Genomic DNA, 27762 nt, shown 5'->3' on the forward strand with positions numbered 1-27762 from the left:
AAAAGAGTTACGAAATCTCACCGAAAGCACCATAGATAAACTGAAAGCGACTGGTTATGCTCCAATGTCCACATTGAATACAAATTTACGCATTTGCACGTCCTGCCGTCTAAACTTTGACAAAAGAGCAATCTGTATATCATCGGTTGAGCAGAGCGCAGGAAGTTCGAAAACGACAGCAACTGAGGAATTGCCAGATGTATCGACAACAACTGAGGAATTACCAGAAGTATTAAGTGCACCGTACCATCAGCGAAATCTGTTTCAACAAATCAATCGGAAGATGAGTGTATCCAAAAGGTCAACATCGAACGCTTTAACGAGGGCATAGCTGGGATAAAAGTGACTCCGATTAAATGGAGTAAGATGGACTACGTTTATTACCCGGAGAAAAATACCGTGAAATAAACGAAGCTGTACGAAGAAACCTCTTCAAATTAGGACCTGATGATGTGGAAAATACAGACTACGATGAGGTAATTATAAATATGAAGGAAAGGTTCTCGAATGCAGCCACGACAAGGAAAGAAAAATTATTGATTTTGTCGATGCTGCCAAGTTCGTGGTCTATTCAGGATGCCATTGATGAGTTCAAAACCAATAGAAATACAGTAAAAGAGGCAAAACAATTGAAGAATAACTGTCTTTCAACCAAAAATACTAGGTCTAGTACTGCATTAACAGATGAGACAAAAGAAATAGTAGTTCAATATTTTGAAGATGATGAAGTAAGTCGAGCTATGCCTGGTCAAAAGATTATGTATCAGTAAAAAGATGGAAAGCGTCAAGCAATCCAAAAACGATTAATGATGACGACTTTGAAAGAAGCGTACACACGCTTCACGGAAATTCACGGTACGAGTTAAATCGGTTTTTCCTCATTTGCAAGCTTTCTGCCAAGTTAAAGTAAGCTTCTTTCCAATTGAGGAACACATAATGTGTGTGTGCACAACCCATGAGAATATTAATCTTATTTTACATAGTTTGAAAAGAATCAATTTAACAAAGGATATTAAAATGTTAACTGGTAGTCTTTTGTGTGAAAATACAACATCAAATTGCTATCTACGATCTTGTTCGGATTGTCCAGATTCTTCATCATTGGAAAATACTTTATTCGCTGAGTTTGAAGAAAAATATATTGATCAGTTATCATTTGAGCAATGGGTGACCACGGATAGGTGTGACATAGAAACTATTGTAAAACCTGTAGATGAGTTTGTGTCATATTTTTGCTTGAAATTAGAAAGTTTAATCCCTCACGATTTCATTAAAACAGAACAATCCAGCTTACAGCTTACAATCCAAAATACGAAAAATACATTACAAAATGGTGAATTTTTAGTCATTTGTGATTTTTCTGAAAATTACAGCTTTGTATTGCAAGATGAAGTGCAGTCCCATCACTGGAACGTACAACAAGCTACAATTCATCCATTCGTTATTTATTTTAATGGAAGTACGCAAATTGAACACTTAAGTTTTATTATAATTTCCGAAGATTTAAGACACGATTCAGTATCCGTAAACTTGTTCATTGAAAAATGATTAACTTTTACGCGTTGATAAGCATAAAGAAGTCAAAAAGATATATTTCATGTCTGATGGAGCAGCGTCGCAGTACAAAAATCGTAAGAATTTTTCGAGCCTATGTCAATTTAAATCAATGTACGGAATTGATGCAGAATGGCATTTTTTGCTACATCACATGGCAAAGGTCCTTGTGATGCTATTGGAGGAACAATAAAGCGCATGGCCACAAGAGCAAGTTTAGCCAAAGAACGTGAGAATCCAATTGAAACTGCGAAAGAACTTTTGATTGGGCAAATCGTAGAAAAGAAAAAGATTTAACCAAATTATCATTTTGTTTTACTACTACTGAAGAGTACGAAATAAAGGCTTCAGAGCTCAGCGAGCAATTTAATAACGCGAAAACGATCCAAGGAACCCAAAAATTTCACTGTTTCATTCCATTGTCGGAAAATAAAATTAAAGCAAAACTATACTCAAACTGTGCTGATAATAATTCAAAAGTGTTCGATATTTTAAAAAATAAATAAAAAATAAGTATTAATAAACTGTTTTCATGATATCATAACCCATACCAAAATTCAAACCCAAAACTCTTAGAGTTTCTATAACAACATTGTGTAACTGCCACATTTAATTTAATACTTAGGATAATATTAATTCATTTTTATTTATTTATACATATAATATTTATACATATAATATACATAATATCGATGAATACATAAATATGGAATATCATACAAACAACTTGTTTAACTCACGCAAGGCCCTTAACAATAAAATCAGCATCAAACTGCGATTCTTGAAAAAAAAATACACGGAAATTTTTTTGTTTACTATATGTGAAAATTGTGAAATGTTTGAAATGTCATAACTTTTTGTTTATTAGTTTACCATCACCAAATTTTTATGGTAGATAGCTAATATAATGGACCGTTTTCCCTAAAAAATTACGTTCGAAAAAGATAGGGTTTTGAGATATTTGAGTTTTGTGACAAAATGATATTTTAAAGGCAAAAATTTTTTTTTTGCTGTGCACATTTTCTTAAGAATCACCATTTAGTTGTCTAACTTTGCTGAAAAATCATAACAATCGAACATTCCGTTTTTGCTGTGCAGCTTTTTAAATATTTTTGAACCGTTTTCACATACACCCTTTTGAAAAGTTAGTCGTGACTCAATATGAAGATTTGATATCGAAAATGACGATTTAGATGAAATTGAAAAACTGTGCAAAGTTTCAACTCAATAGAAAATCATGAATTAAAATTTTCTTAAATTTTGATGCTGTTGCTTGGAATCGCTCAAGTGTCTTTTTGAGAAGTGTCCGGTGCTTGGGATTCTCCCCCTATATATTATATATATTATTTATGATTTAGGTTGTAATTATTGTATTTGATTTTTATTTTTGTATTTTTTATTTCGAGACATTTATCAAAATATATTCATTTTATTTTATTTATCACATATGGTCAATACTATCATGATCAATGTTTTATGAAAACTAATAAGGCACTTACAAATATTTAATTGACTTTTTGTCCTACTGGTCTCCTGAAGGTCAAGGGGGAGGGGGGGAGATAAAAATGAAAAAAAAAAAATTAAAAAAAAAACTCCTCGGATTTGTTAAAGAATGTTTTGAAAAACCTCAAAATCATCCGAATTTTATTTTGTTGCCCCCTCAAAATATTATTTTTTGGCAAAAAAAAAATCCGAGGGGGAGAGACAATATAGATTTTAAATATTTGTATCGGCCCAAATTCATTTCATAGATAATCTTTGATATATTTCTTATATGTATTTACCTGCTCATAGCAATACTGGACCTATGTCGGACACATCACCCTCCGGACTGCACCAGAATCAATTCTTCGGATTGGCAAGGCTATTAGGGTCATATTATTTATTATATTAAATCCCAGTTCGTAGTAACCAATGTAAGTGAATGGACGCAATTTTCACCTCCGTCAAAAAGTTTTAAAAATGTTATTCGTAAAAAAAGTGCAGTTTTGTGCGAAGTTTAAATCAGTGCAGCTTATGAGGAAGCAAAAAAAAAAGAAATGAAGCTTTTTCGTGTTTGTACGAAGTATCAAGTTCAGGATATGCTCCTGGAGCATTGCCCCATACACTCTACTGCAAATCTCAAGGCTTACGGAGGAATTTGATGGCGATATTATTTAGGTGATTGTTCGGGTGACAAGCATTCGAAGGCATCCAAAGACCGCACATCCTCCAAACTACATGAAGTGGGAATGTTCTGGGAGACAAGGTCGTAAAGACAGTAAGTCAAGTAATGGCTGAGGAAGGTAGGTCGCTTTAGGGCAGACTAAAAAGTGAGTACACCTTCTTGTTTTACTAATATATTACACATAAATCTGCTAGGAATATTTTCCATTTGTATACAATGATATTAAATGGCCGGTGGATGTCCAGTATTTACTTTTTATACATTCTTTCAATATTTGCCATGAACACTGACTTTTGAACGTCCTAACACACATTTTGATATATTGTCAAGCATTTCCAAATATTGTAAATCGATCTCATTTGCTAATACATTCCTACATTGCCATATTGATACCGAAATATTTTCAAACGCTTATTCATACTGTCATATATATTCGTATAATTTCAGATATTTTCATAATATTTCATGTATTTAAAAATAATCGTATATCTTAATTTATTTTGATGTATTTTAAAATATTTTCAAAAATTATAATTTTTTTACAAATATTCCCATATATTCCCATATATAATTTTCATTTAAGATTTGCAAAAAATAAATCACAATCTCATTTTTACATTGCTTACATTTACATATAAAATTATACTTTATTTTTTTTACAAATATTTCCATATAGTATGAAATTATATATTTCAAAACTATGTTCTCTTATACTAATGTATTTTTGATATATCTTTTTGATATATATTCTTACATAATTCATATATTTTAATTTTTGTTTTCAATTCTTATTGTGGAGCGCCTGCGTCTATTGAGTTTAACTGTTGTGGTGTTTTCATTATTTCCTCATATTTCAGCATAGACATATTTTTCTTGTTGGTAGCGCTGCTATTGACTCTTTCAAAAACCGAATTCTGACATTGTGGACATTGATGTTGAGAAACCAAATCCAGATATTATCTTTCAATACCTCGTGCAAGGTTGATCGCTATAATAGAGTGGCGACAATGATTAGTGAAGTCATCACAAGCTCATGCTCGAGCCCATGCTCATATTTCCATGTCATAGTTCATTATATTTTCACATTCTTATGTTTTTCATTCTTTTATTTTTATATTTCGATATTTTCATATCTATAAGTTATGGAATATCGAACCCGCTACACCCGTAGCAACAGTACCGAACCCACAAACCACATGGTAACGGACATTCGACACGTCAATTGGAACACCACGGATACGCTGAGACAGCAGGAGCTCGAGGGTTCAACACCTGAAGAGGACAACGTGGCCGATCATCATCGACGGTATTGATTTTTGTCTACTTAGCAGGTAATAGTTTATAAAAGGGTTAGCGATAGGAATGCAAGCTCAGTCTCGATTCAGTGCTAGTTGCAGAGATATATCATATGTAATTAATTGTAATCCACCGAAGTTTAAGTAAAAGTGTAATAGTGAATAATTAAAGTGAAATAAATATTTTTTATAATATCATGGGATATCACGGCATTATTGGTGCAGTCTAACGGAGTTTGAGTGGCTAGAAGTGTTAAAAGTGTTTTGGAGCGAACATCTAGGACAACTATAACGCATCTATAGCAAGAGGAACAGCCCTAAGTCGACGGAAGACACCGATGACCCAGCTTTAGCTGTTTCTGAGCGAATATCAGGAATTTGTGATCATCTGGAGGACTAATCCGCCCTCGGAACCTACTACATCGACGCAACGCACATCGGACTCCCTGATGAAAGGAACCATCTTGTAAGTACCCAAATTATTTAATCCAACCACTACTAAAGCGGCTCAATTAGAAAAAGTGAATCATAGTAACAGGGTCAAGAGCTTTAACGGGTTATTATAAACATAAAAGTGATCACGAAGCGTAATAATAGACTTACGCAGATCAAATTTTCACGCTCACATACCGAGTGAACGAACTAAGCAGATCAAATTTTTCTAAGCTCGATAGCGCATATAGAGAGCGAAACGAAAATGAACGATCAAGCCTCCCAGCAGAACGCTATGGCTAACTCGCCAGCGTCATCTCCTGCTGAACTTACGAAAGAGCAGTTAATCGCTCAACTAAAATCCCTTACGGAAACTCAAAGCAAAATGATTGATGTAATAAACGGACTCCAACGAAAGGCCGAGGATCCTTTCTTACAATTTAGAACACCCGACCCCATTAAGAATCTACCACCCTTCAGTGGAAATAAAAAGAAACATACGCCTGGGTGGAAGACGCGGAAACCACCTTGCAGTTATTTGAACCTTATCGGAACACACCCATGTACACTCAAATTGTGAGGGCAATTAAAGGAAAAATTATAGGAGAAGCAAAGGAAATTTTAATAGCCGCGGGTAATCCTTCTGATTGGGATTCTATTAAAAACACTCTTTTAAATTCTTACGGCGATAGGAGAGACTTACCGTCCCACATCCTATCATTATTTTATGCTAGGCAAGGGAAACGTTCTCTTACCGAGTACTATAATAAAATTAAATCTATCGACACGTCGATAAAAACAACTGTCGGATCCCTTGAAGACTACAAATTGGCTTTAACAGAAGTCAACAAACTCATTAGCCTTATGACTCTAACCAGATTTGTTGATGGATTGGGAGAACAGTTATCTATGTTTGTGAGGAGCCATAGGCCAGATTCTTTAGAAGAAGCCTATAACATAACTCTCCAGTACTCCAACGCGGCATATCGACAAAAACTCGATAAGCAACCGAGTGGTCAAATGCCTAGCTCGAGTAAATGGAACCCCAATAACGTGACACCTCCTGCCAAACAAGGCACATTCAACCACGATCCACGAAACAACGCAAAGAATCAGTCCGGTAAATTTAAACACCGACCCGTTATGGATGAGGACGCCTCAATGCGGACTCATATTTCGAAAATGCAGGTGAATAACCATTCACAGAGCGAACGAGTTAAAGGAAGAATCTGACGAGGAGGAAGAAATTCAGAATGAAGTAGTAGAAAATTCTCGGATGGATTCAGAAGACGATGATTTTTTCGTGGGAGATGAGATAAATTTTCATCTTGCTCGAAAAGAAAGTCAAAGAAAATAATGAAGAATAACAACTTCCTACCATACATTTCAATATTGACCACAAAAGGCGAACTGAAGTTTTTAGTTGACACTGGAGCAAATAAAAACTATATTTCACCGAACCACGTGAATATTGAAAATTGTAAGGAAGAGCCCAATTCAACCATATCGAATACAAACGGAAAACATGTAGTAAAACAAATCAGCTGCAATCGATATTTTCAAATCAAAAAGAAACTCAAATTTTTTGTTTTAAGTTCCATAAATTTTTCGATGGCCTTATTGGTTACGAATCGCTTCGTGACCTTAGAGCAATAATTAATACTTCATATAACGCTTTGAAAATTGGAAAAGAATAATCAAAATGAAACAGATGCTTCCAGAGAAACATAAAATAAATATGAACGAACATGAATTCCAATTTATTCACGTACCCGTAAAAAAGAAGGATCATTTATGTTAAACCACGAAGTAGATTTGATTCATTTTCGATTCTACCAGGACTTTATGAAGGGAAAGATGGAAAGGCCTTTGTGGCAATCCGGAAAAATATGAAGAAAGAATCTCTTGAAATTAACGTAAACGAACTAGAAATAGGAGATGATTACTATGAAATCGAGAAGATTCCTTTGAAGAACAACGTTTTGAAATATAACGTTAGAGATGACCATCTCAACGATAAGGAAAAGCTTGCATTGTATGAAGCTTTGAGAGAGAATAAAGAAGTGCTATATTGTGACGATGACAGATTAACCTTCACTCACAAAATAAAGCATAAAATTAGAACAACGGATAATATCCCTATACACACAAAATCCTATAAATATCCTAAAGTTTACGAGGAAATTGTGAAAATCAAGTGGATAAACTCCTTAAGGACAGGATCGTTAGAGAATCCATTTCTCCATACACATCTCCCGTATGGGTAGTGCCTAAGAAGTCAGACGCTTCGGGCCAGAAGAAATTCAGACTGGTTATAGATTATCGCAAGCTGAATGAAAAACTATCAGCGACAGATATCCTATACCGGAAATCACGGACATCCTAGACAAATTAGGTAGAACAAATTACTTTTCTACCATAGACCTCGCCTCAGGCTTCCATCAAATTCAGCTTGATGACGAAGACGTTGAGAAAACAGCATTTTCTGTAAACTCAGGCAAATATGAGTTTACACGAATGCCATTCGGGTTGAAAAATGCTCCAGCGACTTTTCAACGCGTTATGGATTGCATCCTAAGAGAAGAAGTAGGAATATGTTGTCTGGTATACATGGACGACATCATCATATTTTCACCTTCCTTAGAACAACACAAAATCGATCTTAAAAGAGTTCTAAATAAGTTGAAGGACGCTAACCTGAAAATACAACTTGACAAATGCGAGTTTTTCAGGAAAGAAGTTCATTTTTGGGACACACTGTTTCTGAGGACGGAGTGAGACCAAATCAAGACAAGATAGAAACGATAAAAAAATGGCCGTTGCCAAGAACAGAAAAGGAAGTTAGGCAATTTCTGGGAATTCTGGGATATTACCGAAGATTCATTAAAGATTTTGCAAAGTTAGTAAAACCCTTAACTAACCTACTTCGAAAAGATAACGAATTTATAATAACGACTGAAATAGAAGCTTGTTTCAACAAGTGCAAACAAATTCTCATGAGAGATCCGATATTAATTTATCCTGACTACTCCAAGGAATTCATTCTTACTACTGATGCAAGCGACTATGCAATAGGGGCCGTTCTTTCTCAAGGACCCATCGGAAAAGATCGTCCAGTCGCCTACGCTTCTAGAACGTTGAACAAGACTGAAGAGAATTATTCAACAACGGAAAAAGAATTTTTAGCTATGTATTGGGCTGTCAAACATTTTGAGCACTACCTATGGGGCAGAAAATTTAAGTTAGTTACGGATCACCAACCTCTAACCTACTCTTTGTCAAACACAAACAAACGGATATTTAGGGAAAACTAGAACTCGAAGGGTATGATTACGAATTGATTTATAAACCCGGCAGGCATAACGTGGTGGCAGACGCGCTATCCAGAATCAAATCAGACGAGATAAATATAAATTCGCAGGACGAATCAGGGAACGATGACAGGGATAGTGAACTAGATACCGTACACTCTGCCGATTCCAGCGATAATTATTATATTTGGTGTACAGAAAAGCCTATTAATTCTTTCAAAACACAACTCATTTTTAAAATTTCAAATATAGATTCCGAAATTTATGAAGAAATTTTCATCAACCGTCATCGAACGACGATTCTTAAACCGAGCTACAACGAAATAGATGTAGTTCAATTATTTAAAAGTACCTCAACCCTAGGGGGGTAAACTGTCTTAGAGTTCCCATTGGACTAAGGCAACTTATTCAGGAAACATATAAAAGCATTTCGAAGCTAATCAAATTTACAAGGTTATCATTTCAGAAGTACTCCTGGAGGACGTTAGATTGGATTCTGAACAGGACAAGTTAGTCAAAGAGACACATGAATATGCGCATAGAGGTATAAAGGAAAATAAAGCGCAAATATTACAGAGGTATTATTTCCCCCAACTCGATCGAAAGGTGCGTACTTTTATTGAAAGTTGTACCACATGTAAAAAAAGTAAATACGACAGAAAACCTCCTCAATTAATCCAGAAAAGTATTTTCGGCGAGAAGCCTTTCGAACGAGTTCACATAGATGTATTTTTTTTGAAAGGACCAAAATGGTTGACGATAGTTGATTCGTTTTCAAAATACGCTAATATAATACCTTTAGAAACAAGAACAATTGTCGACATGAAAAAGGCAATTAGCGAACATATTAGAGTATTCGAAGACCACAAACTATTGTCAGCGATCAAGAGCCATCTTTTACATCCATTGATTTCATAGGATTTTGGATGACCTCGGTATTTCTATCCACCATGCCAGTAACTCCCAAGCTAATGGTATAGTGGAGAGATTTCATTCAACAATGATCGAATTGTATAGATCACTCAAATCAAAATTTCCGAACAAGCCCATAATAGAGACCATGAACCTTTTGACCGACATATACAACAACACGATACATTCAACTACTAAACGAAAACCAAGAGAAATCATATTCAATATTTCAAATTCTGCAAACGTACAACAATTACAAGAGGCAGCTGACAATCTACAGACAGCAGTTAAACTGCAACTTCAGAAAAACAAACAAAGACACGAAGAGAAGTTCGGAGACAGACAAGACCCACCCGAATTAAACCCAAACGACAACAAATACGTTAAAATCTCACAGCGACAGACAAAGAAAAAGACCCGTTTAAAATAGTTTCAATAAAAATGACGGCTTTCTCACGTTCAGAGACGCGCACAACGTCAAAATTCACAAAAACAGACTAAAGAAATGACCATAATCAAGTACATCCTTTCCAATTTCAGACTTCTCTTAATTCATTATGCATCCACAACAATCTATAGAGACGTGAAGAACGACAATGGACGAACGGTATTTAAACTTGATACAGAAAGGCTCAAATTAGGGTATGAACGAATCATAAAGAAGATCAGTATAAGCTCCATCGCATTGAACATAAACAATATAGAAACAATAGCAAAATCTTTAACTATCAAAGATCATTTACACGAAACTCTTTCGAGAAAAATTACAACAGCCAGGGAAAAGCTAACGAGCCTGCAACCACACAGACAGAAGAGAGGTTTGATTAACGCATTAGGAACGGTAGTTAAATACATAGCAGGGAACCCAGACCAAGAGGACTTAGAAATCATTCAACATAGCCTAGGAACATTGCAAAATCAGGAAAATAAACTCGTTAATAACCAGATGAGACAAATCAAAATTAATAATAGCTTTCAAGACAGGATAAATAATGTTACAAACACGATCAGGAAAATTAGTTCCCAAATATCAGCATTAAGCAACACGCTGAGGGAAGATGCTACACTAGAACAGCTAAACCTAATATTCAGTATAGATAACCTTATCCATGCTTTAGAGGACATAGAAGAACAAGTAGAATTTTCAAAACAAGACCTTATAAACAAAAACATACTTTCATTAGAAATCAGAGACTAGTCCATCAAAATCTGAAATTAAATTTCATAGATGAGATCTTTCAGTTTAGTTCAGGAAGCTTAACAATCAGCAAAGACAATATCGTCATCCTAGTGAAGATACCGATACTGGAAGACAACCCATACGAGCTGCTACAAATCGAGACGATCAACATAAACAAAACGAAAATCAGCACAGACGTAAAATTAGTAGCGAGAAGACATCAACGTATAATTCCACAGCGACATATATGTCAAATCTGCGAGAAATCTACACCATTGGAAGACGAGTGTATCTACAGAATCCTAACGCACCAGAAACCGAGATGCCAAATACAGGAAACAGACGAAATGCCCAGCATAAAGGAAATCAGAAGAGGTATTATACTCATCGACACAACAGCCAACATAGAGGTTTTTAGCTCTTGTGGCGATTCAAGAATTCTGTCCAACCCCACGGTAATCGAGACAGAAAACTGCACAGTGAATATCCTAAACTACACTTTTCATGGAGATAATCAATTCGCGCCACAGGAAGAGTACCTTGTACCAACTTACAATAAACAACCTGAATTAGCTCAAAACGCCTACGAGGAGACCGAAGACATAAAGATTAATAATCTGGAGTATTTGAAGGAAACACAACTGATAATCAATCGACACCAGAAAATCACGATAGTCGGAGGGCAATCTTCATCACGGCATTAATCATTACAAGCATTCTTTTCCTTGCAACCAACATCAGGAAGAGGAGAATTTTACAGGTACAGGTAAAAGGCGAAAGTCCACGAGAAGATTCTAAGGATTCAGATAATGGATCAACCGAAGAAGAACTCAAGGGAATAAGCTTCAGTAAACTGTTAACATTCAGCTCTCCAAAAGGTCAACCGAGGACGGTCAACAGTCTCAGAGGGAGGAGTTATGGAATATCGAACCCGCTACACCCGTAGCAACAGTACCGAACCCACAAACCACATGGTAACGGACATTCGACACGTCAATTGGAACACCACGGATACGCTGAGACAGCAGGAGCTCGAGGGTTCAACACCTGAAGAGGACAACGTGGCCGATCATCATCGACGGTATTGATTTTTGTCTACTTAGCAGGTAATAGTTTATAAAAGGGTTAGCGATAGGAATGCAAGCTCAGTCTCGATTCAGTGCTAGTTGCAGAGATATATCATATGTAATTAATTGTAATCCACCGAAGTTTAAGTAAAAGTGTAATAGTTAATAATTAAAGTGAAATAAATATTTTTTTATTATACCGCGGAATATCACGGCATAATTTATATAAGTATACATTCTTCATCTTCTTCAATAATTCTGTATTACAACTTGATCTTGACCTGCTTTTCAGCTAAGTGTTTTCCTGCTTTTTCCTTGGTTATTGATGAACCCTTTTGTTACCGACAAAAAAAACACCCTTACGTTACCGACAGGGTACCCGGGTACCCACGGACTTAAAATGATCATAACATAGTCAGTTTTTCACCGATTTCGACGATTTTGGTTGCTACGGATGCAGGAACTTACCCGCTATTCGATACATGTTACAGAGAACCGATTCGGATTACCTGGTGACCGGAATTCCGGATTAACTGGGCCAAGTCCCAAAGTATGTGTGAATTGAAGATATATATTCAACCAAATGAAGATTTCTAGCGTGATGACTAATCAACTTCGTTGGAAATTTAAAGAATATAACTTAACTACGTTACAGGACCATTTTATGAATTAATCCCGGAACGGTTATTCCGGAAACAGGTTCCCGTCGGGCCTAAAGTGGCCACAAACTTATTCTGAAGAAACCCTGGCAATATGGGTATCAAAATTCATGAAATTGTTTCGGAAGCATGATCTGATAAGTAATTGGACCATTGGATGGTTTGACAACGGACCGGTCATCCTGGAACAGGTTCCCGTGGGGTCTAAAGTGGCCACAAACTCATTCTGAAGAAACCCTGGCAATATGGGTATCAAAATTCATGAAATTGTTTCGGAAGCATGATCTTTTGGGTTATTAGGCCATAAGATGGTTTGACAATGGACCGGTCATTCTCACACAGGTTTCCGAGGGGACCCTCATTTAGAAGAAACGCTTGCTCTCTTCTTTTCTCGTTATTTCTTGTCAAAAAGACTTAAAAATTCTTGACAGGTACTCAGAAATGATTTATAATGAACCACAGACGCTGTAAGTATCATTGGTATTTGCTGAATAATTTACAAAAATAAAAGAACGACTGAAATTTTCAAAAAAATTATGGATGCAAATGGGTCAAAACGTGACAAAAGCGGAACGTGATGAAATCAGGTCGAAAATGTGATAAAGTCGGAGGTAGATAAAATCGGAGAGTGACAAAATCGGGTCAACACTGTGTAACTTTTCACTTCCTTCTTCTCATTTCTCTCATTTCACTTTTTACTTTTTACTTTCAATTTCTCACTGCTCACTTCTCACTATTCACTCCTCACTTCTCATTCGACCCAATAACCATTCGGCCTAACAGCCATTCAGCCTGATGACCCAACATCAGTCCCATCTTCTTGGAAAAACATGTTTCCGAAAATATTTCAAGAACTTTGATGCCAGGGTGTCTTCTAAATGAGTTTGTGGCCACTAAAGGCCTTTCGGGAACTTGTTCTAGCATGACTGTTCTGGTTAATATCCATCCTATGGTTTCAACTTTATGAATAACAAGTTTCAGGAAAAATTCCAAGAATTTTGATACCCATATTGCCAGGGATTCTACCAAATGAATTAATGATCACTTTAGGCCCTCCCCTCCGGGAACCTGTTCCAGAATGACCGTTCCGGGTCATATCCAATCTATGGTCTCAAGTACATGGAAAACATGTTTCCGGAACAATTCCAAAAAATTTGATACCCATATTGCCAGGGTTTATTCTAAATGAGTGTTTGGCCCCTGCGGACCCTCGGGGAACCTATTCCAGAATGACCGTTCCGGTTGATATCCATCCTATGGTCTTAACTACGTGGAAAATATGTTTCCAGAACAATTCCAAGAATTTTGATACCCATATTGTTAGGGTTCATTCTAAATGAGTTTTTGGCCCCTACGGACCCTACGGGAACCTGTTCCAAAATGACCGTTCCGGTTCATATCCATCCTATGGTCTCAACTACATGGAAATTATGTTTCCGGAACAATTCCAAGAATTTTGATACCCATATTGCTAGGGTTTATTCAAAATGAGTTTTTGGCCACTACGAGCCCTCCGGGAACCTGTTCCAGAATGACCGTTCCGGTTCATATCCATCCTATGGTTTCAACTATATGAATAACATGTTCTGGAAACAATTTCAAGAATTTTGATACCCATATTGCCAGGAATAAATTTGCGGCCACTATAGGGCTCACGGGAACCTATTCCGGGATGTCCGTTCCGAGTCCATATGATCACGTGGTCCTAATACGTTGGGAAGTAATAATCCTCGAATTTTCTGCGAAACTGGTAGCTCAGGGTACAGGGCTTTGGATTCTATAAGATCAACTTCTCCATTTTTGAGACATGGTCTAGCAAATCCGGAACTCCGGTAACCAGGTAATTCGGATCGATCCTATGTGAAATGGAACGGATAGAGGATGAATTTCTTAATTCATAGCAAACGGAATCGTCCAAATCGGTTGAAAACTGACGAAGTTATGGTCATACCAAAACGTGGGTACCCGGGTACCCTGTCGGTACGTTACGGGGTAAAAATATTCAGAAGCCCCTCCCCAAGCCCCTCCTTACTGGATTTTCATTTTCGTACCACCCAAACCTTAGTTTTGCCGAGTTTGAAGATGTCACGGAGTTTCAATTTCCTGCGATGTTCAGAACCCCAAAAACAAATTCACTTGAAAACGAAAAAGGTACCCGGGTATCCTGTCGGTAACAAAAGGGTTAATGAAGCTTTTCTATGACCGCCAATTGCTTGAGTATGTGTCTTGTGTGGCGGGTGGAGTGAAGGAGCTGTGCCCGAGACGCCGAGATTATTTCCCACCCATATATAAATTTTACATTTCCATATTTTCATATATTCTATTAAATAACAGCATTATTATGTTTTCATATTTTCATGATCCTTCTATATTTTATATAAGTTGCTAAACTATCTAATAGATAGTATCTATATTATATATAAATTATCAATATTATCACTACTATGTTCAAAAAACAAATCAGCGGTGGCAATAACCATAGTGGATGTACTCTAAGAGAGTAAAAAGTACACAGAGGATTTATTCGTTAACGTACATAGAATCGTACTCGATAATTCAATCGTGTAGGGGCTTTAGGGGCTTAACCATGCAGTAAGATGCGCGAATATAAAGGAATACCATGCTGAAGGTGGACAGGTTCGATTTATCCAGGATAATTTTTCAATGCAGGCCCGAGGTCCAGTAATAGCAGAATTCTACAACCGAAACACTACCTTATTACGTAGTGCTTATACAGGAAGTATTTAGTCTGAGAAAATACAGGAAGTAGTTATTAACGATGAAATTGATGTTTCAGCGTAATATTTTGGAGAACAGTAACCTTCCAGGATTATCTGCCATAAAAATAATTTACATAGTCCCTACACATGCTTAAATTTCCCATAACATATTACTGATTTGACTGTAAATATATGTCATGGGGTTGGGAGGGTGCATCAGGGCATCAATGAAGTTAGAACTGGCCAATGAAGTGGTAGCCAATCGGAGTCAAGGAAGGAAAATATTAGTCGTTCGCGTCTATTACTTTTATTTCCAACAGTTGTTAACCAGTTGACGCGCCCTTCTTCAAACAAACCATCCCGTGGAAAGCTTGCCGAGTATTGCAAATTTCATTATTCTTTTTGTTGGATCATTTTGCTGGAAGGAGATTCTTATTTTCCCGTGGGTTTCGTGTAAGTGTCTCTGCTTACAGGTCCACCACCCCCATTTTTGGCCCTTCATACAGCAATATGTTGAATTCAAAATCATATTGAAATTTGGCCTTACTGTCAAGTGGAACCGCATGCAGAGCAAGACTCTAGCCAGGATGGTGGCTAACTACATACATACATACATACATACATATTATTTATTATATTAAATGTATAAATTATGTTTATCGCTGTTTTTATATTCTAAATGTGTATTACTATTATTTTACACTCATCACATTGCTTCTTATCATGCAATAATACATAAGCTATATTACTTATTGTATAATTCTATAATATTTTTTTTCAAGGATTAACGACTTCTTATGCCGTCAGAGATCATTTTTCCGACACAGTCCCAAGGTCCAGTCATAGGAGTATTCTTCAACCGGAACACTAGCGTATTACGCTGTGCTTACAGGAAGTAATTATTTATATCCTAAATGTACGATGAAATTGATGTTTCAGAGTAAACTATTGGAGCGCAGCAGCTTTCCAGGATAATCTACCATATCAGTATTTTATATATTCTCTACACATGCCTAAATTTCCCTTTATCATATTACTGATTTGACTGTAAATATATGATATGGGGTTGGGAGGGTGCATCAGGGTATCAATGAAGTTACAATTGGACAATGAAGTGGTAGCCAATCGGAGTCAAGGAAGGAAAGTATTAGTCGTTCGCGTCTATTACTTTTATCTCCAACAGTTGTTAACCAGTTGACGTGCCCTTCTTCAAACAAACCATCCCGTGGAAAGCTTGACAAGTATTGCAAATTTCATTATTCTTTTTGTTGGATCATTTTGCTGGAAGGAGATTCTCGTTGTCCCGTGGGTTTCGTGTAAGCGTCTCTGCTTACAGGTCCACCACCCCCATTTTTGGCCCTTCATACAGCAAGATGTTGAATTCAAAATGATATTGAAATTTGACCTTACTGTCTAGTGGAACCGCATGCAGAGCAAGACTCTAGCCAGGATGGTGGCTTACTACATACACATACATACATACAAGTTATTGAACATAAAGTCGAATATAGCTGAATACGCAAGATATTTTCATTTTAAAGAAATATCTACTACATTAATTTGGCCGTTTTGTTTTGTTTGAACTCGTTCAAATTTAAATGGAGCACGGATCACGAATTCGGCACGGCAAATGCTGGGTAAAGCGTACCATTGGTACTTCGCGTACCTGGAATAAAATAGACCCCATCTCGCGGTCCTTAGCCTCTTACCCAATAAATCCTACTCCTACCTTCCCGTGGTGCTGGCCGGGATACGAGCAACCTTAGGGAAGATCGGGTAACCAACTCCGGTGGGTCGTATGCTGACAGGGAAGGGGGGGTTTGCTCCTCTCCGGAGGTGCAAATCTTATTGAGCGTCTGTTCTCCATGTCAGGATCGGCTCACAACAGCGTCTGTTCTCCATGTTAGGAGCAGCTGATAATCGTCCGAGTGCCAGCGAGGGACTCTAAGTGAAACTGTGCACCATGGTCCACCGGAAATAAGGAGGAATGTTCCTCCGGAAATTTAGGGGGTTTGGTGTCAGGCCCTGCAAGCCAGCAAAAAAAAACTCACGCAACGAACAATCAACAAGAGAGTACGAACCGGAACCATCGGCGAAGACCACTGCGACGAAAAGGGACTAGCGATTGGAAACTCGGTTCGTGGAACTGCAAATCTCTCAACTTCATCGGGAGCACACGCATACTCGCCGATGTGCTTAAGGACCGTGGATTCGGCATCGTAGCGCTGCAGGAGGTTTGTTGGAAGGGATCAATGGTGTGAACGTTTAGAGGTAATCATACCATCTACCAGAGCTGCGGCAACACACACGAGCTGGGAACAGCTTTCATAGTGATGGGCGACATGCAAAGGCGCGTGATCGGGTGGTGGCCGATCAACGAGATAATGTGCAGGTTGAGGATCAAAGGCCTGTTCTTCAACTTCAGCATAATCGACGTCCATAGCCCACACTCCGGAAGCACTGATGGTGATAAGGACGCATTCTACGCGCAGCTGGAACGTGAGTACGACAGCTGCCCAAGCCACGACGTCAAAATCATCATAGGAGATTTGAACGCTCAGGTTGGCCAAGAGGAGGAGCTTAGACCGACTATTGGAAAGTTCAGCGCTCACCGGCTGACGAACGAAAACGGCCTACGACTAATTGATTTCGCCGCCTCCAATAATATGGCCATTCGCAGCACCTACTTCCAACACAGCCTTTCGTATCGGTACACCTGGAGATCACCACTGCATATAGAATCACAAATCTACCACGTCCTGATTTATGGACGGCACTTCTCCGACATTATCGATGACACTTCCCAGGACATATCGTGGCGCTAACATCGACTCTGACCACTATCTGGTGATGGTGAAACTGCGCCCGAAACTATCCGTCATCAACAATGTTCAGTACCGACGACCGCCGCGGTACGACATAGAGCGACTGGACAAACTTGATGTCACCACTGCATACGCGCAGCATCTCGAGGCAGCGTTGCCGGAAGAGGGTGAGCTCGATGGGGCCCCTCTTGAGGACTGCTGGAATACAGTTAAAGCAGCCATTAACGACGCAACGGAGAACAACGTCGGGTATGTGGGACGAAGTCGACGGAACGATTGGTTCGACGAAGAGTGCAGACAGATTCTGGAGGAGAAGGACGCAGCGCGGGCGGTCGCGCTGCAGCAAGGTACCCGGCAGAACGTGGAACGTTATAGACGGAAGCGGAGACAGCAGACCCGCCTTTTTCAGGAGAAGAAACGCCGCCTGGAAGAAGCGAAGTGCGTGGAGATGGAACAGCTGTGCCGTTCTCAAGAAACACGCAAGTTCTACCAGAAGCTCAACGCATCCCGCAAAGGGTTCGTGCCGCGAGCCGAAATGTGCCGGGATAAGGATGGGAGCATCTTGACGGACGAACGTGTGGTGATCTAAAGGTGGAAGCAGCACTACGAGGAATATTTGAATGGCGCTGAGAGAACAGGCAGTGAAAGGCAAGGCAGCGGAGGAGATGATCACGTCAGTTCAACGGACGATGGAAGCCAACCAGCCCCCACCTTGAGGGAAGTTAAAGATGCCATCCAACAGCTAAAGACCAATAAAGCAGCTGGTAAGGACGGTATCGGAGCTGACTCATCAAGATGGGCCCGGAAACGCTAGCCTTTTGCCTGCACAAATTGATAGTCAGAGTCTGGGAAACTGAACAGCTACCGGAGGAGTGGAAGGAAAGGGTTATATGCCCCATCTACAAGAAAGGCGACAAGCTGGAGTGTGAGAACTTTCGAGCGATCACCATCCTTAATGCCGCCTACAAAGTGATATCCCAGATCATCTTCCGTCGTCTGTCACCATTAGTGAATGAGTTCGTGGGAAGTTATCAAGCCGGCTTCGTTGACGGCCGCTCGACAACGGACCAGATCTTTACTGTACGGCAAATCCTTCAAAAATGGCGTGAATACCAGGTTCTAACGCACCATCTGTTCGTTGATTTCAAGGCGGCATACGACAGTATAGACCGCGTAGAGCTATGGAAAATTATGGACGATAACAGCTTCCCTGGAAAGCTTACCAGACTGATCAAATCAACGGTGGATGGTGTGCAAAACTGTGTGAAGATTTCGGGCGAACACTCCAGTTCGCTCGAATCACGCCGGGGACTAAGACACGGCGATGGACTTTCGTGCATGTTGTTCAACATTGCGCTAGAAGGTGTCATGCGGAGAGCCGGGTGTAACAGCCGGGGTACGATTTTCAACAGATCCAGTCAATTTATTTGTTTCGCGGATGACATGGACATTCTCGGCCGAACATTTGCAAAGGTGGCAGAACTGTACACCCGCCTGAAACGTGAAGCAACAAAAGTTGGACTGGTGGTGAATGCGTCAAAGACAAAGTACATGCTTGTGGGCGGAACCGAGCGCGACAGGGCCCGCCTGGGAAGCAGTTTACGATAGACGGGGATACCTTCGAGGTGGTCGAGGAGTTCGTCTACCTCGGATCCTTGCTAACGGCTGACAACAACGTTAGTCGTGAAATACGAAGGCGCATCATCTGTGGAAGTTGGGCCTACTACGGGCTCCAGAAGAAACTGCGGTCAAAAAAGATTCGCCACCGCACCAAATGTGTCATGTGCAAAACGCTTATAAGACCGGTTGTCCTCTACGGACATGAAACATGGACAATGCTTGAGGAGGACTTGCAAGCACTCGGAGTATTCGAGAGACGGGTGCTTAGGACCATCTTTGGCGGTGTTCAAGAAGACGGTGTGTTGCGGCGAAGAATGAACCACGAGCTCGCCCAGCTCTACGGCGAACCCAGTATCCAGAAGGTAGCTAAAGCCGAAAGGGGGGGTACGATGGGCAGGGCATGTTGCAAGAATGCCGGACAGCAACCCTGCAAAGATGGTGTTCGCTTCCGATCCGGCAGGGACGAGACGACGTGGAGCGCAGCGAGCGAGATGGGCAGACCAGGTGCAAAACGACTTGGCGAGCGTGGGGCGTATTCGAGGATAGAGAGATGCGGCCTCGAACCGTGTATTGTGGCGTCAAATTGTTGATTCAGTGTTATCTGTTTAGATGTATACTAAATAAATGAATGAAATGGATCACGAATTCAAACAAAATAGCAAAAAAAGTCTACTAGAAAATAGCTCATTTCATTATATATTATATATTATATCAAGAAGTAATTAAAAATTCAAATTTAAAATGAACTCCTAGAATTTGAATGATGTATCGCTCAAACCACCGGCAGTTCTAAGTGCTTTCGAATGAACTAACGAGCCGTTCAAATGATTCGGCTCATTAAAGTAAACGCTGGGTTCAGAGCCGCTCACTTGAATGAACCGTTTACCCATCACTACCTTGTGCGCAATTCGCAACGCTAGCAATCCCGCCCCAAATAGTTCTATAGCACTATATTTTATACTTGTGTTGTGTTATCAAATATTGCGAAAGTAAGTTCAAAACACATTCCTGGAGAACGAAATTTGATGTATGGAAATGGACTAAGTTAAAGATACTTTATTTGATGAATACTGCGTTCACACTGTTTAAAAATAATAATATTTTAGCACCATCTCATATGTATAGTAAAACATATCATTGAATACTTACCTCACTAAGTTTGTAAGTCTTTAGACTTAGAATCTTCTTTTTGCTTAACTGAGCACCGAAAGTTCACTTGCAATAAAACCACGCTCAAATCAAGTATGAGAAAAATATCCTTCAGATTATCAACCTTCGACGCAATCTGCGATCACCAAACAAAATCTAATGCATTCTATTTTCACTTTATGGGTCACCGACAAAGAAAACACAAAACAAAAAAATAAACAGCTCTCAAATCATGTGCACCATTAATTTTCCACTCTTCTAACCGTTCCGCTGCCTCCCCCTTTTTTGATGAGTATTTCGCCTGACGTTTAATTTATGCGCCAAATGCTAAAATTAAAACCACTTCAAAACCCAATCCTTCTTGCTCGAGCCAAAACTTCGGTAATGAACCACGCTCTTCGAGCGACGGTTTCTTCGCGGTGGTTGACTTCGTTGCTACCCAGTAGCTTCGTCGGTTGCTAAAACATCACCGGAGACCTTTTTTAATTTGATTCGTTTCCTTCTGGATATTCTGCCGTAATTCCCCGGGTGAAAGCGCGATCGATTGTCGGTTCGATCAAATAATGTAACTAACTTCGGCGGCTTTACCGTTCTGCACCTTCATTTTTTTTTATTCTAGCGTACCGCTTGAGATTCTCTGCCACGGGGGAAAACTCACTCGAATCAAATATTTTCAATTAATCACTTTTTTCCAGTTGTGCTTCGGTGCCTCCGGGCCCACAAAAAAGAAACCGAATAATTTCCACTAGCAATTATTGTCGTTACGATATAGACGCTGGTACTATACCACGGTCTACGTATGCAGGAATGCAAAAATCCCAGAAACGGCCTGCCGGTGCGGAGGAAGACAACTCCTGTTATGCGCAGCGCGCTGCCAAATGCCAACGCACGGTAATATTAATTAGCGAATCCACTTAAACCGAACCTCTGCTGGGTGGGAGAGTTCCGCGCGCACAAATCCACCACCAAAATATCCAACCAGAAACCGATGGGTAGGGGCGCCCCGCAGGAGATCGATCACAATCCGCGCACAGAACTACCAGAAAAAGCGCATCTGTTCGACTCGGAAGTTAGCGACCGACTAAGGGGACCACGCGCGCATCGAGCACAAGTAGCGCACATGTTGCTCGGTCGCGCGCGCGCTGCCAGATCGGATTCGACGTCGCGCGGCCAAAACCGACGACAATCAACGGGAGAGAAAATGTTCGAAAATGCACTTTCCGACTTTTCCTCTTCATCGCGTACGGGGCGCGCGGTGCATCGCGTGCGCACCCGTTGAATGAAGCCAAGGAAATCTGAGAGTGTGCGACGCTTGAGTTCGAAAAGCGAGCTTTTATCATAATATAAACAGAGTAACTAAAAAGCGGAACCGCGAGAGACGCCGTGGTCGAAAATATTCTCTGCTTGCAGTTTGTTGGCGTCCCGACCGCCGCGCAATTTGTAAAAGGTGAGAAGTAATCGTGTTGACGTCGATGTGGTTTTAATTAAGATCGTGATCTTGACGATTGGGCCTTAGTTTACGGGCGGTGCAGCTTGTTGGCTGTTGATGGAGTGGTTTTGCATTGATTCGAGCTTTTATTCTGGATGGGTTGCTAATAGACAATCGAATAACAGCCTGCAAAAACAAAGTTCTTATAAAAAAAAATGATGGGGGTTAGTGTACAAGACACGACCGCTCGACGGAAACTACGTAACCGCAAATTTGGTACACTGAACCAACATGACAGGGCAGGGGGAGAGGGCATGATGGTCACCCTCAGGTCCAACCGTGGGACCTTCCATTGGCAAATTTTAATTCAAATGAACTTAATATTAACAAGCTTGATACTAACACTTTAAAATTTGAGTCGAAGTAGTTAATGACCAAAAGTGGTCGACGAGAGGACGTAACATAACAGACAATAAAGTTAAAATAATCCAACTAGGGTAAAACGACCTATTATGGAGGGGTTAAGCACCGTGTCAAAACAAAATTGATTACAAAAATTCTTCAAAAATTACCTGTTGGTCGATTTCCACATTGTAGTAGTTGAATAGGATGCTCGTTAACTATAGTTGCGTAAATATTACGTCAATTGTGCTGAACTTATGTTGTTTTGTTTTTATCACAATAGAAACAAACTACCGCAATAATAGGACGCAGTTGCCTATCGTTGCGATATTTTTTGAAGGTCAGTCCTATTGTTGCGGTATTGCATGTAATTCTTATGGAGATCGATACCGCAACAATAGGACCTTAGCACTACCGCAATAATAGGTTCAAGGGATTCAAATTTTTAACGAAAAATGTTGAACCGTCTAAGACGAATTAAGTACTGTCCATTTAATTCCACCAGTTAATTTTCGTTATCTTTGCAGATACGTATTTCGACCACAACTGTGTGGTCGTCTTCAGTGTCTTGTACTTGACTCGACTTCGAGTTAACTGGTGGAATTAAATGGACAGTACTTAATTCGTCTTAGACGGTTTAATACATTCCACTAAAAGCTTAATATATTTTTCTGAAAAATGTTGATTTTTCATCATTTTGAACGGAATTTTGTCAAACAAAAGCTGTTCTAGTCGTTAATCCGAAGAGTTTTAGCGTATCCACAATTGTTTTCAATGGTATTATATCCAGAATGGACTACTTTAACACTACCGCAACATTAGGGCATACCACAACGATAGGACGTTTTACCCTATAGGAAAAGGAATACGGAGAATCTAGGTAAACCTTGGTAGTAATGAAATAGGTGCGCTGCTCTCCGGAGATAGTGTAAAGGGCTTGAGGCAGGAGATTCACCCCTAATGTCGCGGACAAGCCTCTTATTCCCTCTGGCCATCCGAATTCGAAATGGAAGTGAAATTCCGAAAATGTTCCAATATATCCGACCGTAGTTACTAGTATACAGAACGCTGGAGAATGAATTGCTGCAGTAAACAGATCAGGGAATTAATGGCTATGCGAGTGAGGCGACAGTAATGGAATTGGGGATTTGCGATGCCCCTCCAGCTGACCTTGTTGAAATCGGTGGTTAATGTTGCGAGGGACTCAGAACCCGGGTTGGGGTTCCCGGACTGCCCGGTCACTTATAGCCTTGTGGTAACCAAGGAATGCCCGAAAGCCTCGAGTTGTGCGAACTTGCCCCCAAGATTGTTCTCGGGGTCCCAATGAAACCGTTAAATTAGTTTGAACAGGCCCCTAACAGACGAGGGCGGCGGTACTAGTCGCGTCGTCGGATAATTCATCCCTAATGATGGCAGATATCCCGTAGGTATCCCTGAGAGCCTGATATTTGTGGCATCGACAGACATAATGTTCCACGTTGTTGCGAGAGTCACAGACGTGGTCGGTTGTATGAAAAGATCTCCCGTCAAAGTTATGCGAGAGCCGTGTGTGTCTGGTTTGGAGCCGGGAGATGATTTGCTGTTTTTTCCTTTTGCTGTTCCCTTAACTTTTCGAAGGAATCCGGAAGTTATGGCAATCCAGGAAATTTCCCAGTTTTCTCGTACAGCTTTCCTTATCCAGATTTTTACATCACCTAACGCGGGACGGATGAGCTAAAACGCTGGCCCTGATATCCGTCTCCGGCAATGAGATCTGCCATGATGTTTCCTGGCACTCCGCAGTGGCTCGGAATCAAAGTGAAGGTCGTGTTCGGGAGCGTGTGCCCTAAGATCCTTTGGATCCAGCGGTGCTCAGGTTCATCGCTCTGGAGTGCGGAAATGACGCTGGCAGAGTCGGACAGGACGAGGATGGGTTTCCTTGATGGATAGGTGGCGGCGATGAAAGACGCGGCTGATTCGGCTGGCCGCCAGCGCACGGTGTCGAAAAGGCAAGATGCCTGCCTCAGTACAGGCAGACTCGGCTGGTGTTGAGGGTAACAATCCTGAGGCGGCACGAACTTAGGAATTAAAAGTCAATGATAGCCTGGTCCGACAACTTACTTTAACTTCGCGGAAGCGCTGGAGGAACGAGAGGCTCCGGTCAATGGCCACTGCGCGAACTTTCACCTTTTTTTTGTTGGGGATGAGCTGGTCACCCAATTTAAGGCTCGATCCGGATAGTTGATGTCTCCATCTGCAGACGTGTCCTCGTACGCATTAGCTGGCTGTCCTAGTAAAACCTACTGAGTTAGCCCAACGGAGGACGGCACTGGCCGTGGATTGTGCCTTGATCCGTGTACGACTGGGCGTGTCGCCAACGACGACCAACAGAATATCGACTGCATATATTATTTATTTATTTATTTATGGATCATGTACACCTCCGATTGTGCAAAGGGCCGACTTGAACGATCTCTATCCTGAGCGTTGGCCAGCTATCGCTTTAACCTGTTGCCAGGTTAAATTTTGGTCGACTTCTTTTATTTCTTTTTTTAGGCTTCGCCGTCATGAGCCTCTGGGTCTGCCTCTGCTGCGATGTCTGGCTGGGTTCCAGTCTAATGCTTGTTTACAGATTTCGTTTCTGCCCCTACGCGTGTGCTTGAGTGCTTAGTAGGAAGCCAACTCCGCGATGCCGGAGAGCTTGTTCACCTCGTAAACTAGAGCATAGCGGAACTTGTCCCGACGGCGTTCTGTGTTCTCCAAAGTTTGACCAACGGACACTCTGTCCCAAGATCTCAAGCTACATGCGGCGTGCCTTCTTGGAAAGTTGTGCCAATTTACCCTGCTGGGCAAGAGTTAAAACGTTCCATGTTCCTATTTGTGTCCGTTGTTTCGCGCTAAGAGTCGTCGCCGTAAAATCAGTCCGTATTCTTCCATTATCGGATTCTCGAACAAATTGATGTTTCGGGAACAGTAGGTTGTTGGCCCAAGGTTCCCTATCCATCGGGATGGGGTTGCCATCTTAGGTATAGCTTCCGGGGAATAGCATTTCATACTAAGCCGCTGGATGCCAGAACAGACGCTGTTGGAGCCGCACCTCCTTGGTGAACAGACGCTCGATCAGTCGGGTCAAATTTGTTTAAAATCCCACTCAACACCAGGACTAGGCTAGTGCGCTTTTTATAGAAGTTCAACAGAGCACACTGTCGAACCCCACCATATCCTAGGCAGACCCTTCAGGCAGGACCCACAGGAAGGTTTTTGATCACGGGATAACCAATCCCATCGGGACCTGATGATTTTTCGTTACTCCTTGAGAGGGCAAACGACAGCTCAGGAGCGGAAAAGGGAGAATTAAAGGCAGCATTTTGTGAATCCTGAGGAACTCGAAAGTTGGAGAGAGACGAAGATCTGCTAAAAATGAGCTTGATAGTCGTTGACGGAGACTAAACCAGCGAAATATTCCCCGAGAGCATTGGCCACCTCCGGGGGATCGGAGATGGTACGATCCGGTGTGTCGAGATGGATGGGAGAAGATCTTCGCTTACCGCTGAGTACGTTTACTTTTCCCCAGAGTTCCACCGTAGGTTGGCCGGGGTTGACCGAGTCGAAAATATCCTCCCACTGTTAGTGGCCATAGTGGAATCGTAGTGTTTTTCTTTATAGTCTTGGAGGGCAGTTGCCTAGTTAGGATGACCAGCGGGAAGTCTCCGCAGCGCTCGGAGAGCCTTCCTTCTCGCCTTAACCACACTTTTCGTCCTGGTCGAGTGCTAGTTTGTGGTATGTAGGCAACGGCGGCATCGAGGACGGTTTTGGTGAAGTCGGGAAAAGTTGTGGGTGTGTTTCGTTCAAATTTGCGTCGAAGGTGGTGGTCATATGCCTCCCAGTCAAAGGTCGGTGGACACATCCCATTTAAGAGATGGGAGTATGGACCGGCTGGCTGCGGTCACGTCGATGGCGGTGGTGGTGGCCGAGTGGTCGTTAAAGAAGGTGGGCGAACCGTTGTTTAGAGTTACTAGGTCCGCGTTCTCGAAAGAGCCGAGAAAAGCGATACCACGGGGTCAGGCCTACGATCACCCCAGGCGGATGATGCGCGTTCATATCCCCCATGAGGACAGGGGCGGGGGAATAGTAGATGATATCGCTAACCTTTCTTCCGATGGCTGGTTGAGGGCCGCAGAGTAGGTATAGATTTACCACGCTGACTTTATAACTACCTCGGAGGCGGACTCCGACAGCTGGAAGGTCTTCGTCGAGCTGAAGTACATCGAACGGGATATCCCGAAGGAGCCCAATCGCCACCGAATGCCGGATATTCAAACCTTCCTTGGGGCCCACTTGTACTACCCTGAAAGACAAGGGAGCGATCCATGGAGGCGAGTACAACCCGATTGACCTACTGAAGGCCAATGATCCACGGCGGGTTGTCGTGCGTGAGCAGTTCTAACTTGTGGATGTTATTCCAGAAGCCGTTGATGTTCTATTGGAGACAGAGACTGACTTCCAGCGGAAGAGTGGGGGTCGGGAAGGCATCAAGTGTGCTGCCGTGGTCGGAATCAGTAGAAGGTAGGGGCGAACCGTTTGATGTACCAGTCGAGTTGTGCTGGTCACAGGGGATGAACCAGGTGATGCGTTGGGTTGCTGTCCCCTTAAAAAAATCTTAATCCAGTTTTTAGTCTTTTTTAACATTTTCAATGAACTTTTTACAACTCTCGATTCTTTCTTTTCCTCTGTCAGGGCATACTTACGTTTGATATCATTTTCTCGAGTATTTTCTCTCCCTTGATTGCTGCTTTTGCAGAATCGATCAACATTTTGTCGATTGGTATTTACTAAATTTTCAACTCGGCCAAACAGCCTTAATATTCAGCCAACCTACTCCACTGGATGTTTTTGAAAGCTAATACAATTTACAAACACAAAAATGAGGTTGCTCTGGAAACATTTATACAATTTTGTAGGATTTTGAATACCCTCTCCAGCGTACCACGATTTTGTAAATTGGATGAATATTGATTCGTGCTACAAATATAATTTTACCATAATATAAATCTACTCACT

General features: G+C 40.9%; 1 protein-coding gene across 1 annotated transcript in view; it reads right to left on the bottom strand.

Moving 5' to 3' along the window:
- The window catches only part of LOC134209702 (uncharacterized), a 256607-nt gene extending 234623 nt beyond the window's left edge, over positions 1 to 21984 (bottom strand). Inside the window, exon 1 of the mRNA XM_062685711.1 lies at positions 20892 to 21984. The gene's annotated coding sequence lies outside the window, so the exon portion shown is untranslated. The remainder of the gene's footprint in view (positions 1 to 20891) is intronic.
- Between the last annotated feature and the right edge of the window lie 5778 nt (positions 21985 to 27762).

This window comes from Armigeres subalbatus, chromosome 2 (genome assembly GCF_024139115.2).
Source record: "Armigeres subalbatus isolate Guangzhou_Male chromosome 2, GZ_Asu_2, whole genome shotgun sequence".
Taxonomy (NCBI): domain Eukaryota; kingdom Metazoa; phylum Arthropoda; class Insecta; order Diptera; family Culicidae; genus Armigeres; species Armigeres subalbatus.